Source organism: Euprymna scolopes, chromosome 20, assembly GCF_053919585.1.
Source record: "Euprymna scolopes isolate OS-2025 chromosome 20, ASM5391958v1, whole genome shotgun sequence".
Classification (NCBI taxonomy): Eukaryota; Metazoa; Mollusca; class Cephalopoda; order Sepiida; family Sepiolidae; genus Euprymna; species Euprymna scolopes.
Genome location: NC_136501.1, coordinates 74,525,598 through 74,538,769, shown reverse-complemented (window position 1 = coordinate 74,538,769; position 13,172 = coordinate 74,525,598). Strand labels below are relative to the sequence as shown.

The window sequence follows — 13,172 nt, the reverse complement described above, 5'->3', positions numbered from 1 at the left end:
TATGTGTTTGCGTGTGTGTGTATTTATGTATATATATATATTACATATCCAACATTTTTAACTTTTTTATTTGGCAGTTTATATCTAAAATTAATAAATGCGCTTCACTTAATGCTTTAACTAGCAAATTCAAGCATTACAACGAATATAATTTGCTTATTTCTCTATGTCCTCTGATGAGAAGAATAACAAGAATAGCATTCTTTGAAACTCCACGGATTGAGGACTTTGTAAATTGTCTTTGGAGTATTCAGTCGAACAATAAATGTGTATTGTAAAGTTCAGCTTAGTTTTTATTTTCCTTCGCTTATATATATATATATATATATATATATATGTATATATATATATACATATATATATATAATAACCTTTCGGTGTGTATACAAAAAGTCTCTATCAAACTGCTCTGTAAATATTTCGTTTACAAAGTTCTAATTCCATATATCTGGTATTTCATCGAGTAGGCTTTAGCTGCCAAAAATTGCTGCTTGCTAGTTTAAACTGAAAACAAAAAGTTGACCTTTGCAGAGAACGTTGCATTAAATATTGCTCTCTGTTAGATTTGTACATGCGCAACATTCAAATCGCTTAGTTTTAACGCTTTGTATCCATCTGATAATAACCAATGCGGTACTGACGCAAGAGAGAGATGAAAAATGACCACAGCTGGAGTGTCAAATGCCGTGGTTTCGGTTCTAGCGAATGGTACGCGATACCATTTTTTTTAATAAATTGTAACATCATTAATATATATTGGTTAATAACGGAAGAAGTGAATCGACTCTATAATACTAAATAAGAAATCTACATAATTATAATTTTATATTTATACGTATTTCAAAACCGGGCAACGCTAGGGGGCATGCTAGTACTAGTATATATTAATGGTACGTAGCAATAAATAGTTATACTTATATCTTGTATGAAAATAGGTTTAATGCTCCTAACATTTTTACGAGAATTGGCATGAGCTCAATGGCGTACTGTTAAGAGTACTTGAAAATTGTCAATTATAAAGTTATATTCTCCTGGTAGTTGAAGGTTCAGTCTTCAGTGTGAGTTACTGAAAAATATAAATATGAATTGTTTATGATTTCAATCCATTTTCGTCTGACAACACGAGAACATTCTTTCCCGGGGACCGAAATAAATAGTTCATTTAGAAATTCCGTGCAGATTCCCGAGTTTGACAAGATATACCTGAAGATTGCATCGATCGAAATATGGTAAAAATTACACTCAAGATAAGAACAATAATCTGGAGTATCCAAATAATACGAATAAACAATTATCATCTCAAAAATTCAGAAATGTAAGCTTTATATGATAAAATATTCAAGCAAACACTAGAGTTATATGGGCCCAAATGTCATTTATTGCATTTCTCTACTGTTAATTAGTTTCTGGCAATTTAACGCAAAATATTATAATCCATATGTTCATTATTGAAAAAAAAAACACACCTGCAATCTGGTCCTGCAATGAAGTGAGATATTGACATTTTTCTGTATCCCTCGACACATAATACTTACCTTGATAAATATGTACATTGATTAGTATTAAATATGTATTCCCCTAATCAATCTTTGGTTTCATGCATACTATTTGAGTTTGTTTTTAATCATAATCTTGAACAGAACTTTCCTGAGTTTTTTGAATTAACATAATCTTCTTTTCATTAGTCGTAGCTTCTCGAATATCGACACAAGAAAGTTCGGTCTATTTTTATCTTAGGCACTCCAAGCAGCAACATCTATCAGTTACATACTAAGTTAGGACGTTTGGTACAGGATGAAAAAACAGATGTCGAGAACATATTAGTGTGTATCATTATTGCTAGTAAATATAGTAGTTCTTTAAAAATATTCATAAAGGAATAAGCAGTTACATCATAATAATAGCAGTAGTATTTTAGGACTCGACATGTCAAGCATCATCCATCACACAATTCTCACAAATTCCTAATATCTTGATAGTTTAGGAAATTTTACAACATTTAACAATTTATGAAAAAAAAATTTAGCCCCAAGTCTTTTGTTGGAAATCTCGTTTGCTGTGTGTGTGTGTGTGTGTGTGTATGTGTAGCACTTAGTTGACACCGAGAGACCCCTCGAGAGTATCGTTTCTTAATCTATGGATATACCGATGATATTTACATTCCTTGAGTCTAATTTGCAATAAACCATAATCGTAGTATGGTGTCTCGGATCAAAAGCACTTACACTAATATTTAAAGGTTGGGCCATTTCTTACATTTCTTAGATAGCTTGAGCTAAATATTTTCCCTTTGTACGCATGTCGTCTATAAGTATTACAACCATAACCGCCACTAAACATGGCGTTTTACTTATGACTACACCGTGAAGATATAAATGTGACGCCTAGATATTGTTTATAAGAAAAGCTGTCGGAAATAAATGCGTTTACATTCATAACCACTTATTGATGTTTTTATAGAAGAAAAATAGAAAATATTTTCATTTAACAAATTTAAAACTACAAATTTTCCCATTAAAAACAAAGCGTGAATGTACAGATAATCTCGTAATAGAAACAAATGAAAAACCTAAGAAATACACAAAATAATCTCGTGTGTAAGATCAAAAAATACACGCATGTTTATTATGGATTCCATTATTCACAGTAAAAAAAAAACATTTACGTCACAATGCGGTGGACTCAGCGGTTGGTGTGTATAGGACACATAAATGTTAGTAAATACCGATGTTCTTATTCGGTTTACCTATGAGATATGATCGCTGTCGTATTACCTCATGTGACTGATTATCATAGGAACCACACCATGAAGGATTTTTGGATGTTTGACATGTTTTCTTTTCACAAAGTACATTTAAATACGAAGTGTTGCGGTCTCCTTTTCTCAAATCTTACATTCATACTAATTATGATTTATTATATAATAATTGCGAAAACGAAAGTTATACTATAATAAGAGACGATGAAAGTGGCCGTTCCATGATTAGAAATATTATGATAGAAGTGTAAATTACTGCAATGGCGGCTTAACTTTTCAAAATATTATTCTGCACTTCGAAGAATTAAAACGCTATGTATTTAGAAATTAATACAATGGTATATTTTCGCCTAGGTATTTGTAAGCCGTGACATCTTGCACTCTAACAGGAAAAAGTAAACTTAATATCCGGCGTGACCGAGCAGTATTTGATTTTTTTAAAATTATTTTCATTACTATGGTTTGCAAAACGTTTAAGCAAAATTCATCAAATTTAAATAAACATTAAGAAGAAAATGTAAGTGATATATAATGAACAATATATGCTAATATGTGATTCAATCGAAGCTTTAAATAGGAAACAATAAACTCATACACATACAGAGAAATGTAACAGTGACCAAAAAATACATGTCGTTTATATATTACAGAAATAAAACTGTTTTTATTTTGGATCCTCAATAATGTCAATTCTTGCACTATCTTCAAATTCTCATTGTATACAAACATACCAAGATTATTTTTAATGTTTTATTTCTGTTCTTCTTCAGGATTAGCTATATAGCTAACTCACAAAGAGAAGTTATTTTGTGTTTTGAAATATGTTGTAGGCATAACTGTCAGCGAACCTGTCTTCACGGAATTTCATTGTTGATGGACATGTAATGGAAAGATTATATGCTCCCCTTTTCTTGCTAATATGGAAGACGTCGCACAGAAACAAAACATCTGCATTGAACAATGTTAGCAGAGACATGCTACAGTGTGTTAGGCATAAGAACTATAGATTTGACGGGTGCTATGCCATGGGCAGCTCACACATTGAGCAATTATAAAATCGATATTAAACAGACGAGGTTCAACAACTAAACAAATGTTCAAATGACTGTAAAGCTGTCGTAAATATTTCAAAATATATACGGGGGCTTTACAGCCATTTGAACATTAAAAAAACATCAAATCTCGAATTAAATGTTAAGAAATTTATAAAAAATCGGAATCGAAATTAGTACTTTTTATCGAAATCTAAAATTTAGAAGAGAATCGGTATTTGCATCGGAATCGGCTAAAAATGGCATAATTCTATCACTAGTTGCATCAATATCTGCAGCAGAGAGATAAAACGTTCAGGTTATGAATGCATAAATGGAGATCATAACAATGGAATTTATAATCCCCGCTGATCCATTCGGACAAAAGAAAAAGATAAGGGGCGTATCTTGTAATAGCATTTGTAAGATCCCCATGAGGGCAATTAGTAGTAAATATTTTGACCGGTAGCAAACACTCCCATTACAATTGTTTAATGAAACATCGGATATTATAAAAATATAAACAACAAAAGTAACAACAGCACAAAAACAAAAAATAAGACAAAAAATATTCATTTTTTTAGCAATATTTTTTACTGCCATTATTATCTTTACCAACTCATTTTGCAATGTTTTTTTTATATCGAAACATTGTTTGACAATCAATATTTTATTCATAAATGTGTTTTAAACACCAATTCCTTTACTTTTAAAGATATAAATGTAATATTCATATTTATATATTTAGTTATTTCAGAAGAAGTCGGTGTCAGACACTGACAGTGTCCAGTCGGTACCAAGAAAATAAACTTTGTTCAGAGCACTTTAAATCCTTTAATTATCAAGTGGGAAACATATGGCCGTTTAGGGGAAATATGTGAAAACTTTACAAAGGAAATATGCAAGTTAACTGTCCAGTTGTTACTTTATCAATATTAAACTTGGGAATAATATTCATACTCCATTCTTTAGTCGTGAGTATATGTTGTAAATGAACAATTTAATTCATAAATATTTTTTGTTTCATTTTATATTGTCAAGACAAAAATTAAAAGAATTTGTTTGGAATCGGAAGTTACGTTCGAATTCTCCTGATTTCGATATTGTAATTAAAAAAAAAACAAATTTCCTATTCCCGTTTCATGTTAATCACACCAAAAAAAAGACTCCATCCCTGCAATTAACGTGCGTCAGAAACATGAATGCGTGATTGAATACTAGACAAAAGTTCATTGACTATGGTGATGACTGCGTAGAATTATAAATCTTGGAGCAAAAAAGGTCAGTCGTTTTAATGATATCACTCACGTCTTTATGGCTCTTATACATTTTGAGTTAAAATACGTAGGGTTTTACATTTGGAACAACCCAAGTGCATATTATGTTGTTTTTTTTTTAACGGGCAAAAAGAAAACCCCTTATGTATAGAATATCGCAGCATAATATTTATCTTATTCTTAATGAGAACGAGGATTACAAAGACGTTTGGTATCTTTACTCGTTGAACTTTACCAGTTACTAGACTTGTTTTATTTGTACGATTCCATATACTTGCACAAAACGATAACATTTCTGAATGACTCGTTTAACACGTCGTATAGAAAATCGTTTTCTCGTTTTTTTTTCTTCATCTTTTGAGGACATGTCATATTTATTTACTTGCCAACGATTTCCATTTTCGGTTCGTCTTGCAACGAATTCCGCACTAAACGACATCGCCTCAGTTGTTTAGTTGTCGCCCTCAAGTGTCACGGCTAAAAAAAACGAAGCTGAAGAAATCTTTCAGTACTATTACTCACAATGAGAATTATTCACTTAAAACTGTTTTTATTTGAATGAGTATTCTCTTTTGCGAAGACTGCCTTACACCACCCATGACACAAACAATTGTGCGGTAGATTACTGGCTTCATTTCTTACGAAATACCTCCTAAAAGTTGTGGATAACATCCAACAATTTTTAATAATGCACATTACGCATCACTATTTTCAGAAAAAAAGAATACCTAATCTAAGCTAAATGAAACGTTCCACACAACATGATCTTGTGAATAGTGTTAAGACGATTGATAACATTGCCTAATAATTATTATGACATAAATAAGGTTAATTTCTGGGCTAGCTGCCTCCCTGTTGAAATTGGTTAATTGGTTAATTAGTTAGAGCGCTCAGATGTGAGAAAAAAGTGACTCGTGTTCAAACGTTCGAATCGTGTGACCAGCTATTTAATTGTTTTCTACGCTTATGATTATATATGCATACATGAAAAACATTTTATATATTGAAAATATTTATCATGTATATAATAAAAGGGGCGCAATTTTTCTCCTCTGCACGAAACTAGCGTAGGTTGACAATAAAAGCTGGCACATAAAAATGTATTCTGCTTACACCATTAGCCATTACCTTATTTACTTATAGACAACAATCGCATAGACATAATTTCGTATTATTAATACATTACATTTATTCCGAGGAGCGCCATGTTCATCACCGCCGCAACCCACAGAAGAAGTAGCTGCATTTTAACCACCTCTTCCACGCGTCCTCTTACGCCTCCATCCCACACCGTGTACATCTATACACAAGTTATGAATACTGTGGTTACACCGTTCTTAAAAGATTCATAAACCAACAATTAAATTTCCGTTCCTCTATTTGAAAAACATCTCCTTTACAATAATCCTATCCTGATTGGCTTAGATCATACCGATCTATTATTCACGTATACTATTCTAAGCACTAAACCGAACACTCAATAAAGTTGTGTTCCATATGGTGACTATCGATAGAAAAGATCAGAGTTTTACATAAAGTAAAGCGATTACTGCTCCTAAAGTAAGTTATTTGCTTCTCCATCCTGCTCCCTCCCACCCATTTCTCTCTCTTTCTTTCTCTCTCTCTCTTTTTAAATCTCATAAGAAGGTGATAGAGAAAGTTAGAGAGGTATAGATAGAAAAACAGAAACGAAGCGAAAAAAACAAAGTGATAGAGAGAAACAGAGCGATACAGAAAGAGATTAAATCATCGTATCGGCAGAGAGAGAGAGAGAAAGAGACATACAGAGACCGAGAAAGAAACAAAGGTAGACAGGAAGTGAAAGATTAACAGAAAGAGAGACAGAAAGATACAAAGAGAGGCAGATAGAGAAAAGCTACACGTGTTCTTCATTATATAGTTTTATGTTGCATTTTTTTTCTTACGGTTATATCTAAAATTAATGAAACAAGTATTTCAGTTATTATAAAAAAAACATAATATCTGATAAATACACGAAAGGAACGAAGCAAGAGAAACAGAGTGACAGAGAAAGAAAGAGAGAGAAAGACATTAAAATCATCGTATCGGATGAGAGAGAGAGAGAGATTAAATCATCGTATCAGAAGAGACAGAGAGAAATATAGAGACAACGGTAAACAACGGTAAATTTTTACCCAGCGCTGTTTAACCCATAAAAATATAAAGATCTACTTTTTTGTCACAACTTTATAAATTATATAAAAGCACAATTTTTATAATAACTTAAAATATAACTTATAATAATATATATGTTAAATGCGCACCCATTTTTGGCCACCGTGCATTCCATGAGACGTGTAACCCCTACCATTATTTTAAAGTTTGGCTATTGAGGAAGGAGGGCTGACAGCGAAACATGACAATTTTCCCTTTTTTTTGCGATGGGGCAGGGGGTACATTTAAAACATAAAATAACGATAAACTTAATTAATTCTTTTTTGGCAAAAGGCGGTCCGAGATAATTTTTTATTGTGAGATCATTCTGTGCTTTCACCTAAAAATTACATGAACAAAACTACCCAAATTAAATTGCTGGGATAAAAGGGATTTCATTAGAAATATAAAATAACGAAATATCTCATATATTTTTCTGAATCTTTGTAAACAGGGCCTGGTAGACCAAGACAAACCTACCTTAAAAATGGTTTTCATGAGGAGTTGGGCGGTGTCTATTTTGAAAGTTGTTCGTAACACACACAGTTTGGGGGGTTGAGGAGCAGATGCAGCAGTTGCAGCAAGAACAACAACAAAAACAGTACCATAATTTCATCGAAGGGCCACGCTTTCACCGGGCGACGCCATTTAGCAGATACTGCTACTTATCTAATAATTATATGTATATAAATATAATAATAATATAAACTAGCGGGACCTGTGGAAATTCCACAGTGGCATTTTTCATATGTAATATATTGTTGCTGGGCATTATGTGGGAGTTCTGTTCAGCATGAAGGAAGGCACAATCATATTATTCTAGTTCTTTTATTAAAACTGTATCGCTCCATTACTAAAATAATAACGTTGGTACATTTCCTGGGTTTATTATTTCATTACAAATACACCGGTCAATTAATTCACATTTTATCATTTCTCATAATTATTGAATATGTTACTATGTTCGACAATAATTTTTCATAATTTTAACCCACATTATCGCCTCTCCCCTTACTGAAATAAAAAATTGATATATTGTATGGACTGATTATTTATTAAAAAACACAACTATCAATTAACTCACATTTCATCATTTTTAATAATTCTTGGATATGGTACTAATTTCGACAATAATTTTTCATCATTTAAACTTACCATATAGCACATCTTACTAAAATAATAACTTTGATATATTGTCTAGGCAGATTATTTAAATACAAACACACCAATCAATTAACACATTTCATAATCTTTCATAATTATTGTATATGTTACTGATTTTGACAACATTTTTTTTCATTTTAACCGACATCATCTCCTATCTTATTAAAATAATAACTTTGATATATTGTCTGGTCTGATTATTTCATTGCAAACGCACTAATGCATTAAACCACATAGTATCATTTTTCATAATTCTTGGATATGTTACTAATGTCGACAATCATTTTTTCTTAATTTAAACAATCCTTATCACCCTCTCTTACTAACATAATAACTTTGATATATTGTCTGGACTGATTATTTTATTATAAACACACCAATCAATAAACTCACATTTCATCATTTTTCGTAATTCTTGGATATTTTACTATTTTCGACAATCATTTTTCATAATTCAAACACACCTTATCGCCTTCTCTTACTAAAATAATCACTTTGATATATTTCCTGAGCAGATTATATCATTACAAACACACCAATCAATTAACTTACATTTAATAATGTTTCATAATTTTTGGATATCTTACTAATTTCGGTAATCATGTTTAACACACCTTGCAGCCTCCCCCTTACTAGAATAATAACTGTGGTATATTGCCTTGACTGATTATTTCATTACAAACACACGAATCAATTAACTCTCATTTCATCAGTTTTAATAATTCTTGGATATATTACTAATTTCGACAATGTTTTTTTTATAATTAAAAACCCACATTGTAAACCTAATATGAAAGAAACTAATATAAGAAATTTGATATATTGTCTGGGCGTATTTTTTCCTTACAAACACACCAACCAAGTAACTTACATTTCATCATTTTTCATACTTCTTGGATATGTTAATAATTTCGACAATAATTTTCATAACTTTACCCCACTATGCCCCCTTACTTAAACAATAACTTTGATATATTAGCTTGCAACCGTTGCTTCAACATGAATTTCTGAATGTAGTATCAGTCTAAGCATTCCAGTGACTTAAATTTGCCCCCTTTTTGGTCTTGGTTAATGGAGGAGAAATCCGTCATTACTGATACAATTTTTATTGTTGTTACAGACCAGAGTGCCCCTTTTGGGGAGCTAGTTTCTCCCCAAATTTTTAACCGACCTACTGTCCAACTCTGCTCTTGTGGGGAGACAAGTAACCAAAAAAATAATCAGAAGGGACAGTTTTCAGGGCATCTTATAATTAATCAGAAGGGGCATTTCCAGTGCATTTTATAATTAATTAGAAGAGACATTTCCAGTGCCTTTTGTAATTAAAGCAGATATCGCTTTTCCCGGTTACTTCTGTAATATTACAACTTTGTTACATTAAATAAAGGACCTATTTACAATGCAACCCCACGGGACAGATTTAGACACCAGGGTCGTTTTTTTAACGTCGAGAAAAGGAACAAAAAATTATCTTAGTCGCAAAGATTTTCTCCTCCACTGAGAGAGAAGAAATTGAAATGTAGCGCCTGAAGAATAGATACTACACTTTGATCTTGGCCAAAAGGCCAAGAAGAAGAAAATATTTTATTAGCTTTGCCTCAATAGCGACACCATTTGTTTTGACAAGCCTGATACACACGCTATCGTATTAATATAATAGATAATAATAATATATCTCTCCCTCCACTCTCTCTCTCTCTCTCTCTCTCTCTCTCTCTCTCTCTCTATATATATATATATATATATATATATATATATATATATATATATATATATATATATATATATATATATACACTTTGGCTGTGGGTGTTTGTTCCGTGTACGCTGATGTTTCAAAAATATCACATGAACATTAAATTATTACATAGTAGCATTTCGGCCCGGCGTTGTCCGGGTGTTTGAAAGTGTATGTTAACCAAAAAAAAACAAAAAAAAAACAAAAAAAAAAAAACGGTAATTTTTTTTTAACTTTGACCCTTTTTTACTTTGACCCTTAACATTTATTGTTTTGGGCTCCAATCAACTGCACGCCTGTGGAACTCTGTTCCGTCTGCCTGCTTCCCACCGGATTACAACTTGGATGTTTTAAAGTCCAACGTTAACAAATTCCTAATGAACCGCCCCCTTAAGTAAACACTTCATCAAATCTCCACACTAACGTAATGTACTTGCAATAACCCTTATCCCTGAGTGGTTTCCGGGCCTTGATAAGTGGTGATCACTGTGTAAAAAAAAAACAGTTATTAAGTTAGATCCATGTCCAAGGAACATATATCTAATATTTCAAGTGTTTAGACAAAAAATTGTCGGAGGATTTGGGTAGAGTTCTTCAAACTCAAATCGTTGAACTTTTACCCCTTAATTACAAAATTTCTGGCCGAAATCCGGTCAAATCGATTTTCTCAAATGTCAGTACCATGTATATCAAATTTCGAGTCTGCAAACTAAAAATTGAAAGAGTTATTGCGAAGGGAAATGTATACAGACACACACACAGACACACTCACACAGACACGTCCACTTTTATAGATATATAGATTTATCACCGATTTTGATAACAATAAACGTATTGGAAGTATAGAACAGCAATTGATGTTCATTCATTTCCAGTAAACCTCGGTTTTTATATATACAGTTAAAGCCGAAATTATTTAGTTTTGCGTTTTGGGGAGAAAAAAAAATTTACTAATTATTTTTTATGAAAGTGTTGATGAACATTTATATCGACCATCTCCAGATCTCCTGAAACGCTTTTAGCTTATTATAAAATATTCAAAATAAATATTATTAATGATAGCAATATATATATATATATGTATATATATATATACTCTTTTAAATCTGGTTTTATTTTGTATGTATCGATATTCGTATTAAAATCACCTCTTTTCTATTTATTTTAAAAGAAAATACAATTTTGTTATATCTTGGTTGTGAAATTGCATTCACTAGCAAACGATCTAGCTAATTTGCATATTCTTTTAAACATTCATTTTAATTAATTCCTTATCAGTTGGTTCGTTTTTTTTAATGGGAGAATCATCTTTAGTTCATTATTACCTTCAATTATATTCATGCAGATATTCTACATGATTTATACTTGCATAATATTTGCGAAAAAAGTTTATAGTAAACACAAAATTGTTTCCATATATATTTATTTGTGCATATATATTTTTGTTAAACAAATCTGTCTATCGATCTATTATTTTTATGCCTATAAAAGTGAAAGTGGCTGTGTGTATGTCTGTGTACATTTCCATACGCAATAACTCTGCCAATTTTAAGTCTACATACTCGAAATTTGATATACAGGGTACTGAGATTTGGGAAAATCGATGTGACTGGATTCCGGCCAGAAATTCAGCGAGTAAGGGGTCAACGTTGAACGATTTGACTTTTGATAACTCTACCAAACTCCTCCGACAATTTTTGGTCTAAACACTTAAAATTTTAGATATAGGTTCCTTGTACATGGGTCTAATTTAATAAGTTTATTTAAGCCCATAACAATAAATTTTATGGGGTCATAATAGGAGCCAAATTAAAAAAAAATCTACCGTTTTTTTGTTGGTTTTTGCTCAGCATACACCTCCAAACACCCGGGCAACGCCGGGCACCCATGCTAGTACATGTATAAAAGTGAACATGTCTGTGTGTGTGTCTGTGTGCGTGCGTACATTTCACTATGCAATAACTCTGTCAATTTTTAGTCTACAGACTCGAAATTTGATATACAGGGTACTGAGTTTTGGGAAAATCTTTGTGGTCGCTTTTCAGTCAGAAAAACGAGTTTACCTTTGAGAACTCTACCAAACTCCTCCAACAATTTTGGATCTAAACACTTGAAATTTAGATATAGGTTCCTTGGACATGGATCTAACTTAATAATTTGATTTGAGCCTAAAACAATAAATGTTAAGGCATCATAATAGGGATTAAAGTTTACAAACATTGACCGCTTTTTTTTTTTTTTGCTCAACATACACGTCCAAACACCCGGGCAACGCCGGGCTGAAATGCTAATATATATATATGTATGTATATATATATATATATATATATATATATATATATATATATATAAAAAGAGATATATATATATATATAAAGATATATATATATATGTATATATATATATATATATATATAAAGATATATATATATATATAAATCTAATTTGGAGGAAATTAGAACTAGAGTCGACAGAGCAGAGTTTATTTTAATGTATTTTAAATGTATTAATACTATTAAAAGAAAACAGTGCTAGTTGTAACGTAGATATATAATAAACTCGATAGGTTGTGATAACCAAGAGCTATTTTAATATTGCGTGAAATGATTTATAATTGGAATTAAAAATCAGTTTCAAAAGGAATAACAAACCAAATCAATAATTTGTACGATCGTTTCGGAAAAGATTGTTTTATTAAATAGACAATATATCTTGAACAATAATTTGATAAAAAAGATTTTTAAAAATAATAAAGAAAAATAGGTTACTAATTTTCGTGTTGATAAATAAAGCAAAAATAAATATATTTTCTTTCAAACTTACCTTCCCACCCTATTTTATCTTAATTGCAAAGAGAATGTGAAACCATGTATAAAATATATTTGCCAACAGTTTGTTCATCACTAGTTCTTAGAAATGAAAATTAACTCAATCCTCTTACTTCATGACGAAGGAGTCTCGAAAAAGAAGCATTCATGGTGGCGTCGGTGCACAGAGTAAAATTCTACACCTGGATGACCTTTAACATT

The 13,172-nt window shown here is 31.4% G+C and overlaps 1 pseudogene; it reads right to left on the bottom strand.

Annotated features, from left to right (window-relative positions):
• Positions 1 to 9,800: 9,800 nt before the first annotated feature.
• LOC145241836 (U2 spliceosomal RNA) lies at positions 9,801 to 9,982 on the bottom strand (annotated as a pseudogene).
• Positions 9,983 to 13,172: the final 3,190 nt, after the last annotated feature.